The following is a 21,911-nucleotide window of genomic DNA, read 5'->3' as shown; positions in this document are numbered from 1 at the left end:
TGAGATTCGAAATGAGGTTCAAAATGAGATTCAGGACGAGAGTGGTTGCGTACTTTGGGACGTGGTTTAGCTCGGGCTGGTCTGGAAGTGGTCAGTGGATGGATGGCCCGCGCATAACCAGGCTCTGACCTTAGGTCTGGGGCCTTGGATCTTCGTTCCCCTAAAAAATAAAATAAATAATAATAATAGATAAATAAGGAATATTTAGCACTGACAGATATGTGTTAAACTTAATCAATATTAATATGTTGATGCCTTTTTTGTATGGTTAAATTTGTTTTATTGATTACCAGAACTGAACACCTGCACGGTGGGAGAGCAACAGGATACAATCAAAACAAGCACAGAAGTGAGTAAATTAGGTCTTATTTCCTTCCTTTAGTGGGACTATAAAAAGTGCGTTTTTGTTACAGTTACACTAATCCTAACTTACAAAAACCTATTTTTTTAAGAATGATGACTCCCAATAACATTACTGTAGATTTAAAAATCATGGTTTCCCCTTTATGGTTGAATCACGGAAGCTACACCAGTTACCTTTGCCAAGAGATTAAATTTATTATGTATCATGTGTCAGACAGAGAGAAACAGGCATATAAGAATAAGGCTACATGAGAGGTCTTCATTCCAGATATCTTCTCATCCCATCATGCTAGATGGAAATGGTTTCTCTGGCTTTATGTTTCTCTGCCCTCATACCTCTGTTTCTCATGCCATTAAGTTTCTCTGCCTCTGTTTCTCAGCCTTATGCCTTTGTTTCTCTGCGGTGGTACAGTAAGGTTGAGCTTATATACATCACAGAGAGACTTACAGTTTCCTTTTAAGGTATCAATAACATATAGCTTATGTTTAAAAATGGAATGTAAACCTAATTCTTACACATGGTGCAATCCACTATCCTTCTGTATATACATTAATACATTAGTGGTACACAAATGGTACATTTGCATTAGTTGAAACATTCCTCTTCTCGCAAAGAGCATACCAACTGTACACATTTGAAGTATCATCATCATTGGAACTCTGCTAAGTGAACATTGCATACCTCTAAGCAAAATAAAACTCTAGCTCTCTGCTCAGCACACAAGTTCAAACATAGTCTGACTTTACACAATACATTATGAAATTATGAATAAAGAAAAATAATACAAATACATAACATTAAACAGTAAATTTTTAGTCTTCAGTCCCTCCACTGGAACTACTGACCGTAAGTTCCACACTTCACTCCACCAGTGGCCATCTAATGAAGCAATAGTGAGGAAAGGAAAAGCAGACCAAAAAAGAAAATAGACAGAAAAGGATAGAAGAATAGAAACAGAAAATAAAACAAAACAAAGAACAAAGAACCCAACCCCATGTCATGTCCCCGTGTACTATGTGTTATGTTAACGTCTATGTGTAAGCATTTAAAATGAACCCCAACCATCTAAAAAAATAAAAACTAATAATTCTTCTGCCGGTGCCTTGACTCGTTAAGTACTTAACTCCTCAAGTTCCCGACCAAAACAACAACCAAAATAAACGTTGATGTTAAAGGATCCTATCCCTTGGGGTTGAAAATCAGTAAGCGAGTGTTCATTGTTTGTGAGGTTGTGTTTTGTAAGTAGTGTAGAATATGTAAAATCTCTTATTTCACTCCTCATGTCCCATTCTCAGTTCTATCCATTTCTTATCAAAGGAGCATTTCTAAAGTTATCTTTAGTTATAATAATAAATTAATTTATTCCCTGTTACTTCTTTTGAATTAGCAAAAACAAAGTCTTCATCTTTAAACACCACCATGTCTTGGAATTGCCATGTCTAATGATCTGAAATGTGAAAACTATGATAGAAATTAATTCAACATCATACAGCCATCACATATTCAGGATCTAAAACTTTTAGACATTTTATAAGGCAACTAACACCATAATCTAAAATAATTAACAATCTTTGTTTTACTCTCCATATCATTAATGACAATTACCCTCATGGTCTCAGCTAGTTCTTGAAAACTCCTTCCCATCAGCTCTTTCATATTTAATTTCCTTTCCTCAGGGTGTTTTCCCCTGGCATAGATACATCAAGTTATGGCACTTGTCACAATGAAATACAAACCATTCAAGGAATGCGGTCTCTGGTGATCAGGCCTTGGAGAGCTCACTTTTTTTAGGGCAGACTGCTGTAACCCTCAGTGATGCTGTTGGCCTAACAAACATCTGCTCAACCATACCCATCTCACATAACACCTCCCTTCAGGGTAGGTGCCCAGTGGCGGTGACCCCCCTGCCTTAGGTTGTCCTCCGTTGGCCAAAAGAGGATCTTACCCGTCTCTGAGAAATCACATCATTCACACTGGTAACCGCTCCTTCCCATTAGGACATTTTTAACTGGTATTTTCCAAAGCTCAGGAAAGTGCATTCAAGAGCCATCAGAGCCATTTGGAATGCCTAATAGTGTAAACATGGAGACAAATTAATGATAGTATTTAATCACTAGAATCCATTAGACATCTTCAAACATCAACATATCAATGCTGAGTTTACCCAGTGAATTTAGTTATTACAACCATTAATTTAGTGTAATGTTCTGTTACATCAATAACCGGAACCAATCAATAACTGGAACCATCATTCCTGTACATGGTGAAGACAAAGATGAGACAAAGAAGTTACTGGTCATGGGATAAACATAGTCATTTTTATCATTTAAGGTAGAATATCATTAAAACATTTAACTCCCAATTGCATATATTATTATTTATTAAAAATCTCTGTCTCTATAATTTCCAACTGAGACGCTGTGCTCACTCTAAATAGCTTGTTACTTATGACAGAGGCTCGAATAACAAAATCTAAATGACTTTGAATGAGAGAAAAAACTCTAAGAGAATGTCAGAGTAATTCTGCATTTTCAATACTTTTATAATTTCATTCTACTCACTTTTTACTCTGACCTAGTCAGAAATATGTATTCCAAATAGACATCTTTGTTTATATTTTTTATTTTTTCCTTATATATTTTCCAACTCACATTCTTATGGAGTCATTATCTATAATTTTCATCAGCTTGTACTTGTCATTTAACTATACAACTATTATCATAGATCTTTCCTCAAATTAATTCCTAAACTTCAATCTTGTGATGTTATTTATGTCTTGTTCTTCTTCAGACAAAACTTAAATTTTGTAATGTTAACAATGATCAAATTTCAAACTCACATTAACACCAGAAATCTGTTAAAAAGCTTAACTTGTTTCTGTTTTTCTCTTCAAATACCCCAAAGATAATGTTTTGCTATACAATTACCTTTGTGTATTCTAGAGAATCAACAGGCTTCCTATTTATATCTCTGTGTGTGTGTGTCTAAAGGAGGGTATAGATTCCAAAGGAAGGGGCTGCTTCACTCTCCCTTCTCACTCGATGAACAAAATTAACCCTTATATTTTCAGTTATCTCTTTTCTTCCTTTTTCAGTTAAACTCAGATCAGTTTCTTTTTTTCTTTTCTTTTTTAGTTTTATCTCAGATTAATTTCTTTGAATTTTTCTTTTCCCTTTAAGCTTGCTCTGAATAGTATCCTCAAATATTTGAACATGTTTACGGTCAAAATCAGAAATGCCTGCGATCTTATCTAGTTACATCGGCACATTCATACCTGTATGACTCCAGTGTTAATGTCCTTAGAGCTTATTTTTAACCCTTTCTATGGCGCTCGTCACACTTAACTACTCCTGTCAATCAAGTCTTGCTGCCTTTTCATACTTGAATTAATTCCAGCGTTAATGTTTTTAGAGACTATTTTTACTCCTTTCTTTGGAAACTCCCTACATCTAACCGCTCCTATTAATCAAGTATCCTCAAATTTCCTAGCTTAACCGTCTTACAGCTAATTTCTCGATTTTTTTGACTAGATAGTCTTCTTTCTAAAAAAGATCTATCTCTATCCCAGCATATCAAATACCCTAGAGGTTTACCTTTAAGAGGAACTTAAATTAGCCAAATTAAATTGAATTACTTAATTGAATTCCAATTTTTAATATGTCTGACACATGTTTCTCGGCAACACAACTGGTAATTTAAAATAGCACAGTTCTTTTAAGAAGTTTCAGTCTATGTTTAATCATCAGGCAGACTCATAATTATTTAGAATAAAATAAGGTCTTACCTGGAATGACTAAAATTGATCCTGAAAACATCGATCCTGTTCGTGACGCCAAATTGTAGATTTAAAAATCATGGTTTCCCCTTTATGGTTGAATCACGGAAGCTACACCAGTTACCTTTGCCAAGAGATTAAATTTATTATGTATCATGTGTCAGACAGAGAGAAACAGGCATATAAGAATAAGGCTACATGAGAGGTCTTCATTCCAGATATCTTCTCATCCCATCATGCTAGATGGAAATGGTTTCTCTGGCTTTATGTTTCTCTGCCCTCATACCTATGTTTCTCATGCCATTAAGTTTCTCTGCCTCTGTTTCTCAGCCTTATGCCTTTGTTTCTCTGCGGTGGTACAGTAAGGTTGAGCTTATATACATCACAGAGAGACTTACAGTTTCCTTTTAAGGTATCAATAACATATAGCTTATGTTTAAAAATGGAATGTAAACCTAATTCTTACACATGGTGCAATCCACTATCCTTCTGTATATACATTAATACATTAGTGGTACACAAATGGTACATTTGCATTAGTTGAAACATTCCTCTTCTCGCAAAGAGCATACCAACTGTACACATTTGAAGTATCATCATCATTGGAACTCTGCTAAGTGAACATTGCATACCTCTAAGCAAAATAAAACTCTAGCTCTCTGCTCAGCACACAAGTTCAAACATAGTCTGACTTTACACAATACATTATGAAATTATGAATAAAGAAAAATAATACAAATACATAACATTAAACAGTAAATTTTTAGTCTTCAATTACAATCTCCAACTACTTCAGATCACTGTTGTTTACAGGTTAGAAGTGATGTGCTGTAAATCCTTGCATGATCTGTTAACATTGACATTTAACATTGAGACATTGAGATGCTTTGCTGCTACGTAATAAAGGCTCTGGGAAACTACATTGAAAAAAGTGTTAACACGACATCCGTCTGTTTGACCCTGATATGCTCCCAGTTTCTAGTATATACACTAAGTGTAATTGTGGTCTACATGACCCTAAATATTTGTAGTGATTGTTAATAAAAACTTTTTTTTAATTAGAACTTTCTTCTTAGTGTTTACTTCTTCATCTATACATTGGTACCAATTACCACAAAACTCACCATTACCTTCCATTTAAAAATGTTATATTTGAATGAAAACATCACTTTTAAATGATGATCTAAATGATCTATAAGTTGTTTCTGGATATTGATTTAGATGTAGAATCATTTGCTGGTTAGAGATTAAGATAAAATATTTACAGTTTAAGAAACAAAGAAATCAGATCTCACTGGATGTGGCCAACTGCTCATAAATCACATTTTGTGATACATTTTGTAAATGTGTATATATATTTATAAAACACATTAAAAATATATAGTATTAAAGAATAATACTCTATTAATAGTTTCAATATATTTTTGACTCGTTATGAAATGGATGTTTTATTACCACAGAAATTTTACAGAACAGTGTCACACAAGAAACACCTAAAGGACAAGACCTGGAGTCAGATTGTAGTAGAACATTTATTTTATTGAAACAAAAACACTTTAGAATGTATAAAAAATTATTTAAAAAATATTAAAATAAAAAACAAACACAATATGAAGAAACAAACAGAAGTGAAGAGTGAACATGAACTTCTTGAACTTTATACACTGTAAAAAAACAAAAAAAAAACATTAATTGTTTATGTTAATTGTCTGATGTCTCTTCAGCGGTCCTCTTGTTGAGCTTTTTGACATAGTTTTTTTATTTTTCTTCAAGGTACTTCTGGAAGCTGGTCTTGATGTCTTCAGGAGCCCAGTCCTCCTCCCAAACACCCCTGGAAACTCCTTCACACTGCACTATCTTTGCATTACGCTGTAAGTCTCTCCGATCTGACAGAAATATCAGGAGTTAGATGAAAAAGCATAATAATTCGATTCAGTCGTGTCTTCATCGAAATGTTTTAATTTGTGCGTGCGTGTTTTTTGCAGCATACGGGTATTACAATGTAATATAGGCCTATAAGTGCGGTCGATCTCAACAGACACACGACAACAACAAAAAAAGTTACAGAGGATTGAATGTCTACACAGCAATAAATATAACAAGGCCCAACTACATAAAGACTAACAGGATAAAAGCACCTGCTGTTAGCCTGTTACTTGTCGACTGACTACTTTAGCTGATCATGTCCCATCGAAGTGGATGTTGTGGAAAAATAAGTGATAGGCTATTTGTGCGTTTTATTTATTGATTTATATATATATATATATATATATTTACCTTGATTGTCGACTGATCGGCTGTGTCACTCTGAATACACTGTAAAAAAGAATACATGGAGAGATCACGTGACCCTCCGGTAGCAATGGCTGTGTAGTTTGACTGCTCCCTGACTCGGTATCCTTAATCTAACTGTTCTCAATAAAATTATCAATGCTTGGTTAGTCTTGGCTGTTCTGATAACGGTGCAACAAATGAAGATGGCAAAGCGTCAATTAACGTTGGCTTCCCCGGAGAAAAAAAAAAAGTCAAAGACCCTAATAGTGTTCCTGAGGGGGAAGTTTGCGCCATTGTTGCTGACGAGTTAAAGATGCACCTTAGCTTCGTCAGGGAAATGTTTAAGGAAGAATTCGCCCCAATCTCGGAGAGACTTGGAGTCCTGGAAAAGGACGTTCGACTGGTCAGAAATAACTTTGACAACATGCAGGCAGCTCTTTGCAACGCAAAGAAAGACACCGTGGAAGTGAAGCTAGCAGTGGATTCCCTTCAGGAAAAGTTGGCGAGAATCGAAGACAAAAGCCGTCAGTCCAATGTCCGTCTAGTGGGACTAAAAGAGGGTGTAGAAGGAGATGACCCTCTGCGATTCATACAGAATAATCTTCCTAAATGGATCCCCTCTCTTGTTGGCAAAGTACTGGAGATTGAAAGAGCTCACCGTATATACAGCGGTGAGCGCGCAAAATCTATCCCGCGTACGTTCATCTTTAAGATGCTGCGGCATCAAGATCGGAATGCGATCCTGAATGGAGCCCGTGGCGCTGGACAAATTCTTCATAATGGGTCTCCACTGCTTTTCTTCCCAGACTACAGCACTCACACTGCATCTAAGAGGAGAGCGATGGCATTGGCGAGGAAGAAGCTAACCCAATCAGGAATTACGTCTTTCTTGCTCTATCCCGCGGTAGTTAAAGTTACTCACCGAGGGAAGATCTCACTGCTTGAGACACCGGCGGAGGTTGAAAAGTTCATCCTTAATATGAATCCCATCGCAAAATCTTCCCGGAAGGGAGCAGAGGCAGTCGTGTCACAAGAATCCGAAGAGAAGGAGCATGAATCTGCAGTTCCCATGAGGACCTTACTGAGACGGATTGATTTTCTTTTTGTTCATCCGGAAAATGACCGGGTCAGGTGTCGACGGACGAGCCGGACTGCTAGTTGGCCACGTATCAAAAGACTGTTGCGTTAAGGGCAGGTAGAAGAGTGTGTTTTACCTCTTTGCTTGCTGCCCGTTCTTTTACTGTTCTTGTTTATGTTTTTCTGTTCCATGCCCAAGTCCGCCCACGTAAGTTTAATTTGTTTTATGCATACTTTTATATGCGTAGTATTTATATGCATTCATGTAAAGTTATGTTCAGTAATTATATTCATGTAAAGTAAAGTTATGTATATTGCATATTTTTTTATTGCCGCCCACTGACTTTCCTGGGGACTACTTTTTGGTCCTCCCGCCTCGTTCTGTTTAGTCTACATAGCTTTTACTCATTAAATTATGGCTTTACATATATTGTCATGGAACGTTAATGGGTTAAATAAATCCGATCAAGCGGACCAAATGCTTAGATTATCTAAGATGTAAAAAGGTCTCTTTTGCCCTTATACAAGAGTCTCATTTGAAGTCAGCTGACATGCATCGCTTTCAAAATAGATACTTTAAAATAATTTCCTCCTCTTCAGCCGTCAATAAATCTAAAGGGGTGCTGATATTATCTAGGCGTTCTACTAACTTTTCTGCTATACATTCTGGTGGGGATAAAGAAGGCCGAATTACCTATGTTGTTGGTTCTCTAAATAATACTAAATACGTTTTTGTGTCTGTTTATGCACCCAACGAGGGTGATCTGTTATTTCTTTCAAGAATTACTACGTTTAGTTGTAAGTTTGGAGGACTGTCTCGTGGTATTAGGGGGCAATTTTAATGCTGTGTTAGATCCTCAGCTAGATAGATCTCATGCTTCTAAAGCTGATTCAAGGATTTCTGGTTGTTTTAACTCTTTTTTGCGACATTCTAACATATGTGATGTTTGGCGTTTACAAAATGATGGGAATCTAGGGATTATACATTCTTTTCAGCTCGTCATAAGAGCTACTCAAAGATTGACTATTTACTTACACTGTTAGACCTTACCGGGTTTTTTTACAGTAAAATACTGGCAACACTGTTGCCAGTAATTTACTGTTAATTGTACAGTTCTTCACTGCAATCTACAGTTTGTTTCTGTAAAAATGCACTAAATTAAAATTCAAGTTAACTAATTTCACTTGCAGAAAACGACTGCCTTAAATTGACCAACTGTCATTTAAATGTATTAACAAAAATGTACAATGCATTAATAATGTGAGCAAAGTATTACTGTGAACTTATTTCATTTGAAACCACAACAAAACTTTTGTAAATAAAGAGATTTCCACTGGACCAGCAACTACAGTCACTGCCTGTTAAACAAAGCAACATGCAGCATATCATCAATGTTTGCAGATCTTCTCCTGGACTGAAACACAGGCTCTACTCTTCTGCACAACGGTGACCCAAAAAACAAGATTTTACAGTAAACTACTGGCAACAGTGTTGCCAGTATAAACCTGTTTTATAACTTACAGTTTATTACTGTTAAAATAAATGTTGTGGGTGTGTCTTTTTATCTTACACTGTTAACCCTTTCAACCCCACAGGGAAATCCACACTAAAAAAAGAGTAAAAAGTAACATTGACAGTGTTGCAGTGAGATAATTAAGTGTGATTGATGAGCATTAGTGATGAACACCTGCTGTTAACAAGCAGAATCACTGAAGGAAAGAGGAACACAATAACATAAAATAGAGAAACACAAGAACTACAACTGACTTCCAGCCATTACACATTATTACACTTATTATTAACCAGTATGGCTTTATTTCTGTCATACATCTACAGAAGTTGTTATTGAGATGTTTAATTGAAAATGTTTGGTTTGAAGTTACCATTATAGAGATCAGTGCTTGCTTTAGTTGGGTTCTGGACCATTGACTTCTTAACATTAGTTTTTCTTTTGCTGCTTGAGCTGTTTTTGTGCAAGTCACACTTGTGCACAAACACAGTTTGTGAATGATTGTGATTATGATGATAAAATCATCATTATATTGCATGTTCATTCTCTAAAGAATTCATTCTCATTCGTTCAGAATTTAAAATTCGTTCATTCCTCAATCAAAAGTGTTACATTACCACCACTGTGAAATAACAGCAATACATTACAATGACTCATTTTTTTTTTAACACATCATAAATAAACCAAAAAAAAAAAACAGAGCTCCACTGTTATTTAGAAACACAGAGATATCACAATTTAGCACATGAATCTCAACAATGGTGGCAATATTTATTTTTTATTTTTTATTCATGCAGCAGTGCATGCTGGGAGTTTTATACTATCCTGGAACCCAGCATGCATTGCGACATGAAACTTTTGATTGTCACCATTGTTGAGATTCATATGCTGATTGTTGATGTCTGTGTGTGTCTGAGTCGAGCAGGAATTCAAAAAGTTTTAATGCGCTATATGATTATGATATTCTTTAGAAGACCTGATAACAGAAATATTGATTTCATGTTGTAGATTCACAGATATATGGTAAATATGAAATACCCATAAATTCAAAGAATATATACAGGAAAGATCAGAGAATCAGACATGTCCAGAATGATTGTGACATCATCTCAAAAGCCAAAAACACCTGATCATCTTCCTCTTGACTTTTTCTTGCCATAACAAATGTGTTCTATAAACTCACTGTTACAGCAGCCAGAGAGAGATGAATGGTAAGAAGTTAAGGGACAAGAGACCAACTAAAGCAAATACTGATCTCCATTATGGTTACAAAAAACTTTATTATTAACTAAATCTCTGTTAATTCTCAACAAAAACTTTTGTACATGTATGAAATAAATAATCGTAAACTGGTTTGTAAACTGGTTTCACACTCAGTGGCTGGAAGTCAGTAGTAGTTCTTGTGTTTCTCTGTTTTTCTGTTCTTGTTTCTCAGTCCTACAGTGATTCTGCTTATCAGGTGTTCATCAGTGTCTCAATTCACTCACTTCTTTTCATTCACTCTGTCAAGTGGACTATATTAGTGAACTAATGTAGGGAATAGTGAATGAGGGTATAGGGTGTGATTGGGAAAACAACCTCTGAGTGTCGATTTTGAGCACTGTTGATTTACAGTATATTCCTGTAGGCTATTTTTGTTTTCTACGGTATATTACTGTTTTAATGGAAAATGGTATGATACTGTCAGAATTAGGCCTTTTTTTACAGCAAGGGTTAACGGTGTATGTCTCCTTCTCTAATTCCCTATATTAGTAAAGTGGATATTCTGCCACTTCTTTTATCTGATCATTCCTCAATAATTTCTACTTTAACTCCTGTATCATTGGGCTCCAGACACAATCGCTGGAGGTGTAATACTTCCATGTTAAAGGACAGTACATTTGTGGCTGAATTACGCAACTCTTTGAAGGAGTTTTTGCAGATTAACAGGGACTCAGCTTCTAACCCCCAAGTATTGTGGGAAACCACTAAATGTTTTGTTAGGGGTAAATGTATAAGTTATTCATCTTTCAGTAAAAAGTGTAGAGAGAGTCGTAAAATTGAATTAGAAAATCAAATTGATCTACTAGAGAAGGAACCAATATATTTGCACAGAGCTGAATTTTTCATACACCGTACTAGACAGTCTTATTATTTCAATGGAGAACGTCCATCTAAGCTTTTGGCTTTGAGGTTGAAGGACAGTGAATCTAAGGCCAGCATATCTGCTATTAGGCATGAGGGTTCAGTGTATACTCAACCTAAGGATGTAAATAGAATATTTGAATCCTATTATAAACATTTGTACACGTCAGAATCCAACACTGACCCAACAAATTTTGATTTTTTCCTTAAACATTTAGATCTTCCCAAACTAAATGATTCTCAGCACGATATATTGGACAGCCCTTTGACAATTGAAGAATTGAAGTCTGCCCTGGACTTAATAAAGCCCCTGGGTTAGATGGGATTCCCCCGGAGCTATTGAAGGCATTATGGGACATGGTGGCTCCCTTGATACTTGACTCTTTTAATTTTGCTTTAGAAAAAGGGGCTCTGCATAGGGACCAAAACACAGCTTTAATAACTTTGCTTTTGAAGAAAGGGAAGGATTCACTTGAGTGTTCTAGCTATAGGCCAATTAGCCTTCTATCCACAGATTCAAAGCTGTTAGCAAAAGTCTTGGCCTTAACCCTCTGGGGTCTAAACTGTTTTCTGGGCCCTGGAGGTGTTCTGACATGCTCTGACATTTGTGCTTATTTCTGTTACTTGTGACATTTTCATGGCTAAAGTCTGATTACACTGTATTCAGCACAAACTCTGCTACAATAATATATCAGCAGCATGTATGTAAAAGTTTGTAGTTTTGAGATAATGACATTTATGCGTGGTTTGTGAAAATACCAAAAAAAATTGTCACTGAAATAAGGTCATGAAACCCATACTGATTATTTCTTCACAAGACTTTTGAAAATTGGTTCACGTAGCCTAGAATATTTGCTCCAAAACTATGTGAAAATCACCCTGACTGCTCATTCAGAGAAGACAATATATTGATTTAAAATTTCTAAGTCGTGTTTTGTGTGAAAAAGCAATATGCGAAGGGGCGGATCATCTCATTAATATGCAAGCTTTTCACACCTGAGAAAGACAAAGACACTCCCTAATGGCCCTATTAGGAGCTATCAGGCCCTGCCATTCTGAGCAACCTTGCACAAAGAATGAGGAGATTTAAAAAAGAATGGCTTTTTGATTGGATTTATTTACAACACAACATAATCGCCTCGGTTACGACTGTAACCTCGGTTCCCTGAAGAGGGAACGAGCGTTGCGTCGAGAAATGACGCTGTGGGAACGCTTTGCGTGATGACGTCTTGAAGCACATGTAAAATCAGTCCAATGGTGTGGCGGAACGTCAGAGGCGGGTGACGTCACGTACCAGGAAACTATAAAAGCCGGCCCAAAACAGAAAACGAAAGCTTCGTAAAAGTCTGAAGTCGAGCTGACAGGCATGAAGGAGATATGGCAGGGCGACGCAACGCTCGTTCCCTCTTCAGGGAACCGAGGTTACAGTCGTAACCGAGGCGTTCCCTTTCAAGGGAACTCCCGTTGCGTCGAGAAATGACGCTGTGGGAACGTCTATACCAACGCCTCCATAGCTACAAATGTCTGTCCTGTGTGAAATCCGTAGAGCAGCACTAGGAAGACAAAACATGAGACCCTGGAGCAGAGTCTAGATCCAGAGAGTAAAACCTGACGAAAGTGTGCGGTGAGGACCAGCCTGCCGCATCACAGACGTCCTGTAAAGAAACTCCTGAAATAAGGGCCTTAGAGGCCGCCATACTCCTCGTCGAGTGCGACCGGACAGCCAAAGGAGAAGGCTGCCCAGCCGCCTCATAAGCAAGTGAGATAGCCTCGACCACCCACTTGCTCATCCTTTGCTTAGACACCGGGCCCCCTTTGTTAGGGGACCCAAAGCACACAAATAATTGATCACTTTTACGCCACAAGGCAGCTCTGTGGACGTAAGCGTCTAACGCCCGCACAGGGCAAAGCAAATTATTAGCCTCCTGGTCAGCACTTTGAAAGGGAGGAGGACAGAAGGCCTGCAGAACAACAGGTCTGACCACATTAGTGGGGACCTTGGGGATATAACCCGGTCTCGGATGAAGGAACGCTTTAACCATACCCGGAGCAAACTCTAAGCATGACGGAGCCACCGACAATGCTTGAAGATCCCCTATTCTCTTAAGAGAAGAAATAGCCAGAAGGAAAAGAGCTTTCAGAGTAAGAAACTTCTCAGGAACCTCCTCAATGGGCTCAAAGGGGGCCTGGGATAAGCCTTGTAGCACAAAGGACAAATCCCAAGGTGGCACCCTAGAGCGAACTGCAGGCCTCAGCCTCCAAGTGCCACGAAGGAAACGAGATACCAAGGGGTCTTTCCCCACAGACATTCCACCCAAAGGAATGTGGTAAGCACCTATGGCCGCCACATAAACCTTTAAAGTGGACGGGGTCAGACCTGCAGTGAACCGGTCCTGCAGGAACTCCAGCACTGTACCAATTGGGCAGTGGACTGGGTCCAACCGACGGTCACTACACCAGGAAGTGAATACTCTCCACTTCAGGGCATAAAGTTTCCTCGTGGAGGGAGCTCTGGACTGTAGAATGGTCTCAACAACCTCGGTTGAGAGACCTGACTCTATGAGCTGGGCCCCCTCAGAGGCCAAGCCCACAGGTTCCACAGTTCTGGCCGAGGGTGAAATATCGAGCCCTCTGCCTGGGACAGAAGGTCCCTCCTGACGGGTAACTCCAGAGGATGCCCGTCGAGGAGGGACACAAGATCGGGAAACCATACTCTGCCCGGCCAGCGCGGGGCTATAAGAAGTAGATGGACCCGGTCCCTGCGAACTCTTTCCAGAACTCCCGGGAGCAGAGCAACTGGGGGAAAGGCGTACAGACGTAGCCTCGGCCACGTCTGTACCATAGCATCCAGTCCCAGAGGAGCTGGATGCGTGAGGGAGAACCAAAGTGGACAGTGAGACGTCTCTCGAGACGCAAACAGATCCACTTGTGCTTGGCCAAACTCCCTCCATATCAGCTCCACCACCTCGGGGTGGAGCCTCCATTCCCCGGGCCTCGGCCCCTGCCTCGACAGAGTGTCTGCTCCTATATTCTGTACCCCGGGGATGTAAGCTGCCCTGAGTGACAGTAACTTCCCCTGGGACCACAAGAGGATATGGCGTGCCAAGTTGGATAACGGGCGCGAGCGCAAACCCCCTTGGTGGTTGATATAGGCGACTACCGATGTGTTGTCCGAATGTACTAGCACATGGTGCCCCCTGAGATCTGTGATAAAGCTCCTCAGAGCCCGGAAGACAGCTAACATCTCTAGGCGATTGATATGCCAGGAACGATGATGGTCTTCCCACAGACCTTGAGCCGAGCGACCCTCCAGGATCGCTCCCCAGCCCGTGAGGGAAGCATCCGTCGTTAGCAATTTGTGACGACAAGGAGCTCCCAACACTGGGCCCTGGGACAGGAACCAAGGCTTCTTCCACATAACCAAGGCACGTAGGCATCGCCGCGTGACCTTGATTGTGCGAAATGGGTTGCCCCTCGGGGAAAACCCCCTGGTCCTGAGCCACCACTGCAGGGGCCTCATGTGTAGCAGTCCAAAAGGTATCACGTTGGAAGCTGCTGCCATGAGACCCAACAGTCTCTGGAACTGTTTGACAGTGAGTAGCTGGCCTAGCTTTACACTTTTCACAGCTGCAAGGATGGAATCTATCCGTGGCAGTGACAGGCGCGCCTGCATCGACACAGAATCCCAAACCACGCCTAGAAAAGTGGTCCTCTGTAATGGAGAAAGCACACTCTTCTTGGCGTTCAGCCGTAACCCCAACTCTTTCATGTGGGCGAGAACAACATCTCGATGTTGAACCGCCATCTGATGCGAATGAGCTAAAATCAACCAATCGTCGATGTAGTTCATAATGCGAATACCCTGGAGGCGCAGTGGCGCCAGAGCTGCATCCATGCATTTGGTGAAAGTGCGGGGTGATAAAACTAGGCCGAATGGAAGAACTCGATATTGGTATGCTTTGCCCCCGAAAGCAAACCTCAGGAACTTCCAATGACACGGACGGATGGATATATGGAAATATGCGTCCTTGAGGTCTATCGTGACAAACCAGTCCTCGGACCTGATCTGTGGCACGATCTGCCTCAATGTTAACATTTTGAACTTGAGCTGCATGACTGACTCGTTCAGAACTCGAAGATCTAAAATGGGACGCAATCCCCCGTCCTTTTTTGGAACTATGAAGTACCGGCTGTAAAACCCGGTTTCCCTGCTGGAGGGAGGTACATATTCTATGGCCCCTTTCTCTAACAGAGTGATCACTTCCTGTTCCATAACCAGAACCTGCTCGGGGCCCACCACTGTGGGCAGGACCCCCATAAACCGAGGTGGGCGTTTCTTGAATTGTATCTGATACCCTTTTTCCACGGTCTGCAGGACCCAACGAGAAACATTTGACAGTAGCTTCCACGCTGTCAAAGATTCTACTAGAGGTACCAGCCTCTCGAGACTGGTTTCTGGATTTTGTTGCTGTTGAGTAGTCGGTTCGACGCCCTGTAACGGCGAACCGGCAGGGAACGACCGAACAGACTGCTCTAGCACCCTCCTCGGAGGGGGCGGGCATCCCGAGGCCACTACGTTTCCGGGTGGACCTTGAGATATGTGCTCGCCGGAGACCGCTGCGCCCTGTAACACCAGAGGTGGCAGGGTTGGCAGAACGGTCCCCTGAGGGCACCGAAGAGAGACGGGCACCGTAAAATGAGGTGTTAACCGCTCTACTTCGGGGGGGACTACCCTCATTTGTCCTGGGTCCTCGGACGTCAGGACTTTTTCCCAGCAGCCTTCTTGGCGGTAATAACGGTCCGCAGATCCGTTCTACCCCTCGAAGACTGCTGGGTTTGAGCGCGCCCTCCGTGTCCCCGAGGTTTTTGTGGGGGAGCACGGGAGGAAACGCTCTGTTTTTGAGTGGCACGGTGCTCAGCGCTCTTTTTAGAGGAGTGAGGCTGCTCCCGCTCAGCAGCCTCATAGAAAGAACGGCGGGGGAGGAGTTTTTGCAATGCAGCTGCCTGTTTAGCAGCTTCCTGAGATTTAGCTACTGCACTGTTTACTGCATCGCCAAATAAACCCACAGTGGAAACCGGAGCATCTAAGAGAACATGTTTTTCTTTCTCTTTTATATCACTCAGGTTGAGCCACAGATGCCTCTCAGTGGCCACCAGGGCTGCCATAGACCGCCCGATTGATTTAGCGGTCTCCTTGGTGGCCCTGAGAGACAAATCTGTGGCTCTGCGTAGTTCAGCCACTGTATCGGGACCAATTCCCCCGCCCTCCTCTAAATCCCCCAATAATTCTGCTTGATATGCTTGCATAATGGACATCGTATGCAGACACGCTGCTGCTTGACCAGCGGCTGCATAAGATTTATGAACCAGGGATGAAGTATATTTTACTGGTTTAGAGGGAAGTGAAGGAGCTTTCAGGGAAGATGCCGTTGCTGGAGAGAGATAGCTCGCAAGCGTCTCCTCCACCTTCGGCATCTCCCCATAACCATAATCTTTATATTTCTGAATAGATGAATAGTGAGATGTTTGTGGTGCATATACTCTGTATGAAACCGGTTTTCCCCACGATCTCGACACCTCGGTGTGGAGATCGGGGAAAAACGGAAGGCTTCTTCGCTGAGGCTGAGCACGAGATGGCAGGAAGCGTTCGTCGAGCTTACTTTTCGAGCGAACGTCCTGCCTATCCTCTGGCCACTCAATAGACAGCCAAATAACAAGGACAGATTTCAACACAGAGCGCAACTGAAGACTCAGAAAGCTTTCGTTTTCTGTTTTGGGCCGGCTTTTATAGTTTCCTGGTACGTGACGTCACCCGCCTCTGACGTTCCGCCACACCATTGGACTGATTTTACATGTGCTTCAAGACGTCATCACGCAAAGCGTTCCCACAGCGTCATTTCTCGACGCAACGGGAGTTCCCTTGAAAGGGAACCAAATATACACAACAAATGACAAAAAAGCACTTATTGAAAACAATGATCCAAAGACAGAGACCTTTCTGCCATTCCTAAAAACATTGTACATACCTTTCATTTCCAAGGTGTTTGATTTTCACTTTACCATGTTCATGTACAGAGACTCATGTCAGTGGCATCTGGTCCCTGAAAAAAAAAAAAATTAACATACTGATATCAAGAGAAATAGGGAATATAGTTCTAAAATGTATTGGGAATAAATTGTTTTTTAAAATTCACAGAATACACACACACACACACACAAATGTTTCCAACAGTATATAATATAATGAACACCAGGTTTGTTGTGCCTTGTAAGCAGTAGGCTATGCACAGTGCGTTTCAAACGCGATCGCGCTCCAAATATGATACATTCAAACGCGATCGCGCTCCAAATATGATACATTCAAACGCGATCGCGCTCCAAATATGATACATTCAAAACCAGAGCTCGCTCCAAAATATGAAACATTATGGTTACCATATTATACATATCTACGTTTGAGCAGATATCCACAAACACAGTAACAGTAAACACGGGTCTAAATATTATAAAATTCACCATATATCTAGCAACAGTTCAACTGCAATGTGAAATTTATGCAACAATAACAAACTAATATTTAAGAATTTCTTACCTTACATCTTTCTTGTCTTCAAATCGCGTTCTTCTTCTGGGGTATAGCCAATGTAAGCTCACGGCACGTCTTTCCAACTCGACGAAAAGCAGAGACATGTGAAGTTTGTTGGTGCTTTGTTTTTGAGGTAATGAGCGCGTTCGCGTTCCATGTGGAGATTTGCATGTGAATGTCTTTTGCGCTCGTAGGCGTGGTCAAATAAAAAAATAATTAGGAAGCGTTTGAGAAGCTGGACATCTTGTTGGTTTTATACAAATTACTTAAACATAGAATATTTGTTTTCAGTTTGAATCCGATCATTTAAAAGTACACACTTAAATGTTTATAAAGGTATATGGCTCATAAATGTGTGACAAGTATTCGCTGAGTTTTGTTTCAGTTTATAGACGTGCTCAAGAAAAAAAAGTTCACCACGACGGAGAGGCAGAACGCACACCCTGTTTATTTTCTTTATTTTACAAAAGCACAATGTTTTGATTTGATTGTAAGTGGACACATACAAAAGTAGAAATATCACAGATTATTTTTTTATATTTCTTTTTTCTGTATGACCATAAATGATGGAGTAATTTAAGTTTATTGTACTACAATGTGAAGAAAATCCAGCAAAACGCACGGGCGCGTTTGTCGACCTCAGAGGGTTAAGATTGGATCGGTGTGTTGGAGACTTGATCAAGTATGATCAGTCTGTTTTTTTAAGGGGGAGATTTGCTGCGGACAATATACGTAGACTTCTTCAAATTATTCAACTAGCAGACACCTATACAGCTTCCTCTGCAGTCCTTTCTCTGGATGCAGAGAGAGCATTCGATAGAATTAAGTGGAAATTTTTGTGGTCTGTCCTGGAGTGTTTTGGGTTTGGTTCTTTTTTCATGCAAGCTGTCAAAACGATCTATTTTGGTTGTTCGGCCAGAGTTCTTACGATCCCCCATATTTCTCCTTCCTTCCGTCTTGGCAGGGGCACTCGCCAAGGATGTCCCCTGTCACCTTTGCTTTTTAATTTATCATTAGAGCCTTTGGCCCAAGCGATTAGACAATGCTCTGCAATAGTCCCTATACGCTGTATGAATACGTCTCATAAGATTTCACTCTATGCTGATGACATTCTGTTGTATCTATCAAATTTCACAGATTTGGTTAAAGAATGCTTAAAATTATTTGACGCATTTGGTCAACTATCCGGTTATAAAATTAACTGGAGCAAATCCATACTTTTACCCCTTAACTTAACAGCTAAATCAGAGATTCAGGCCTTACCCGCTATGGTTCCAGTCAGCGACCAGTTTAATTATCTTGGGATTAGAATTTTCTGTTCACTATCTCGCATTTCTAAGTGGAACTACCAGTCTCTTCTGGATAAGATTTCAAGCAATCTTCTGTGTTGGTCTCCACTCTGCTTGGCTCTTCATGGTAGGATGGCCACTATTAAGATGAATACACTTCCGAGGCTGAGCTTTTTATTTTCAACTTTACCTCTGGCACCACCTACTGGTTATTTTAAAGAGCTTCGTACAGCAGTAACAAAATTTTTATGGAATTATAAACGGCCTAGAATTCAACTCAAATCAATGCACAGGCTAAAACCTCATGGAGGCTTATCGCTACCCGATTTTTGGTCCTATTATTTAGCATACCAAATGAGACCACTTAGGACATGGATGGATGTTGACTCCCCTGTGCCATGGCGGGCCTTAGAGACTAATATTATTTACCCATTGCGTCTACAGGATTTACCTTTTACTGGAATACCTAAGAAAGCTCTGGAAAAGTTTGGTCCAATTATATGCCATTCTATAAAAACATGGAGAATGGCAGAAAAGATCATGGGAGCTTCAGATTCCTACTGTGACTCTACCCCCATTTGGCATAATAGTAATCTCTGTACGGGTAATAAACCCTTTGTTTCTAAATGCTGGGTTAATTGTGGGGTTTATACCCTGAAAGACTTGTACAGCGGTTATGGACTTAAGTCCTTTCAGATTCTAAAGGATGAATTCTCTCTTCCAGGATTTTCCTTCTTTCTGTATCTAAGATTGAGATCTGCGCTAAAAGCATATGGAGTACCCTGGTCGAATAAAATATCTACTCATCCTATGATAGACTGGATAGATTGTTAGCTAGGGGTATTGTTAGCATAATTTATAAATCGCTCGTGGTACGACAGTACTCAAACATTCCGACTGAGGACTTCTGGGAGAGACAACTTAACACTGTGATTGACTGGGACACTGTCTGGGGGAATTGTTTTGCTACCTCAAAAAATTCGGCTCACCAAATGATACATTATAAGTTCATTTATAAGGCATATGCCACACCCTGTTTACTATATAAAATGAAAAGAAAATCTGATCCTTTTTGTCACTTAAAAAAGTTCACTTAGTAAAAAATTTCGGTACATATATGCATATGTTCTAGAACTGTTCTCAAATTGTGTCAGTCTGGTCCTCAGTCCAGGACTTACTGACAGATCTTCTGAAGATTCCGATCCAAAAGGACCCTCTGATTTTCTTTCTGCTGGATGATTCCTTGCTGTCACTGTCTGTCAATCAAAGGAGGATTCTGTCCGTTGTCCTTACTGCTGCTAAAAAGGTTATCCTAAAGCTGTGGTTGGAACCAACTACCCCAGCTATGTCTATCTGGATGTCATATATACTGGACATTGCCCTTCTGGAATGTACCACAGCTAAAGTGCTCTGAGCCAATAGAAAGACAATACAATTTTGGTTGGACCTTACTGAGACTATCAAGAAGTTTTTGAGATCCTTCTAAGTTTGGGTCAATTCTATTTTAATTTCTTGTCATATTTATTTATTCTATGTATTTATACTTAGTCTTACAGTTATGGGCGATCTTGGGCTTTGTTGTAAATAGTTATATACACAAAATGTTTAATAAATAAAGAATCACAAAAAAAAAAGAATACATTGATTTTATTGATATCTAAGCAATAAAATTGAGGCAACAGATTAGAAGCAATATTATTAATTAAATTTAACAAATTAGAGTTGAGTAAATAATTAATCAAATTAATTCCTTAAAAGTTAACCATTTAAAATTAGTAAAATTTACAAAATATATTTTATTGCCAACACCTGGTGTTAACAAGCAGAATCACTGAAGGAGAAAACCATAATTAAAGTCACCATTGTGGAGATCAGTGTGTGTTTTAGTTAGTGTTGTTTTTGGCGGCCTGTTTTAATTTTAGTTTTAGTCTAGTCTTTGTGTCAAGCTGTCGTTTTAGTTTTTATTAGTTTTAGTCACGTTCATACTCTTTTTAGTCAAGTCAAGTTTTAGTCGACGAAAACTGATGACATTTTAGTCTAGTTTTAGTCAACGAAAACTGATGACATTTTAGTCTAGTTTTAGTCGCAAAAACTGATGACATTTAAGTCTAGTTTTAGTCAATGAAAATTGTATTTTAGTCTCTTTTAGTAATGCAATTCTATTTAACCCAGTCAATATAGAATTTCAAACAAGGTTATCTTATTATATTTAGGGCTGTGACGGTGGCAGTTTTTTTATTTATTTTTTACCACCGCGGTAATGGACCAACTACCGGCGGTGGTTGGGGGGTTATTTAAAAAATAAAAAATCGTTTTATATTTCCACACAAAGACGCGTGATATAGCCTATACTCTGCGCTCTGAGAGGGATGTGGGACACGAGCAGGAAAGAGACCATCGATCTCTTCATGATATCTTCGTGTTTTCTACTTGATGTGAATTGGTCTGAAGAGCGAATTTTATCCTCCACAAGGGCGAGATATTTAGGCTATGTTTGAGATTGCGCTGCCAGAGAAAGTGAAACTAAAAATCACCCGCGCGTGTGAAACGCGTTTTACAACTAAACTTGACGCGCCCTGTCTAATATAACAAGCACAAACTGTGTTAAAAAGAATTTGACATGCAAGTACAAATGTAGGCTATCTGTCCTACAGCGTTTTTCTACTTTACCACAGTAAATAATACGAATATAATAGGCCTAATTAAATGCGAGCCAATGAAGAAACGTTTATAATCCCTTTAGAAAATGGGTGAGACGTGAGTGAAGATTTGGGAAAAGAAACAAGAGATTCCATGCAGGGATGAGTCACGATTTTTGGATATTCGATTAGTTTATTTAATTATAGAACATCGAATAGGTTGTGCGATTATTCTCTAAAATAAAATCTCCATGTTCTGGTGCTGATGCGGT

At 39.8% G+C, this 21,911-nt stretch overlaps 1 long non-coding RNA gene across 1 annotated transcript in view; it reads left to right on the top strand.

The window, feature by feature from the left end:
- The first annotated feature begins 18,093 nt into the window (after window positions 1-18,093).
- LOC309480406 overlaps window positions 18,094-21,911 on the top strand; it is a 75,487-nt gene continuing 71,669 nt past the window's right edge. The window contains exon 1 of the long non-coding RNA XR_014199635.1: window positions 18,094-18,201. This is a non-coding gene — a long non-coding RNA (uncharacterized lncRNA). The remainder of the gene's footprint in view (window positions 18,202-21,911) is intronic.

Source organism: Leuciscus leuciscus (assembly GCF_965113295.1).
Source record: "Leuciscus leuciscus genome assembly, chromosome: 18".
In the NCBI taxonomy this organism is placed as follows: domain Eukaryota; kingdom Metazoa; phylum Chordata; class Actinopteri; order Cypriniformes; family Leuciscidae; genus Leuciscus; species Leuciscus leuciscus.
This window is presented reverse-complemented; position numbering and strand designations above follow the sequence as displayed.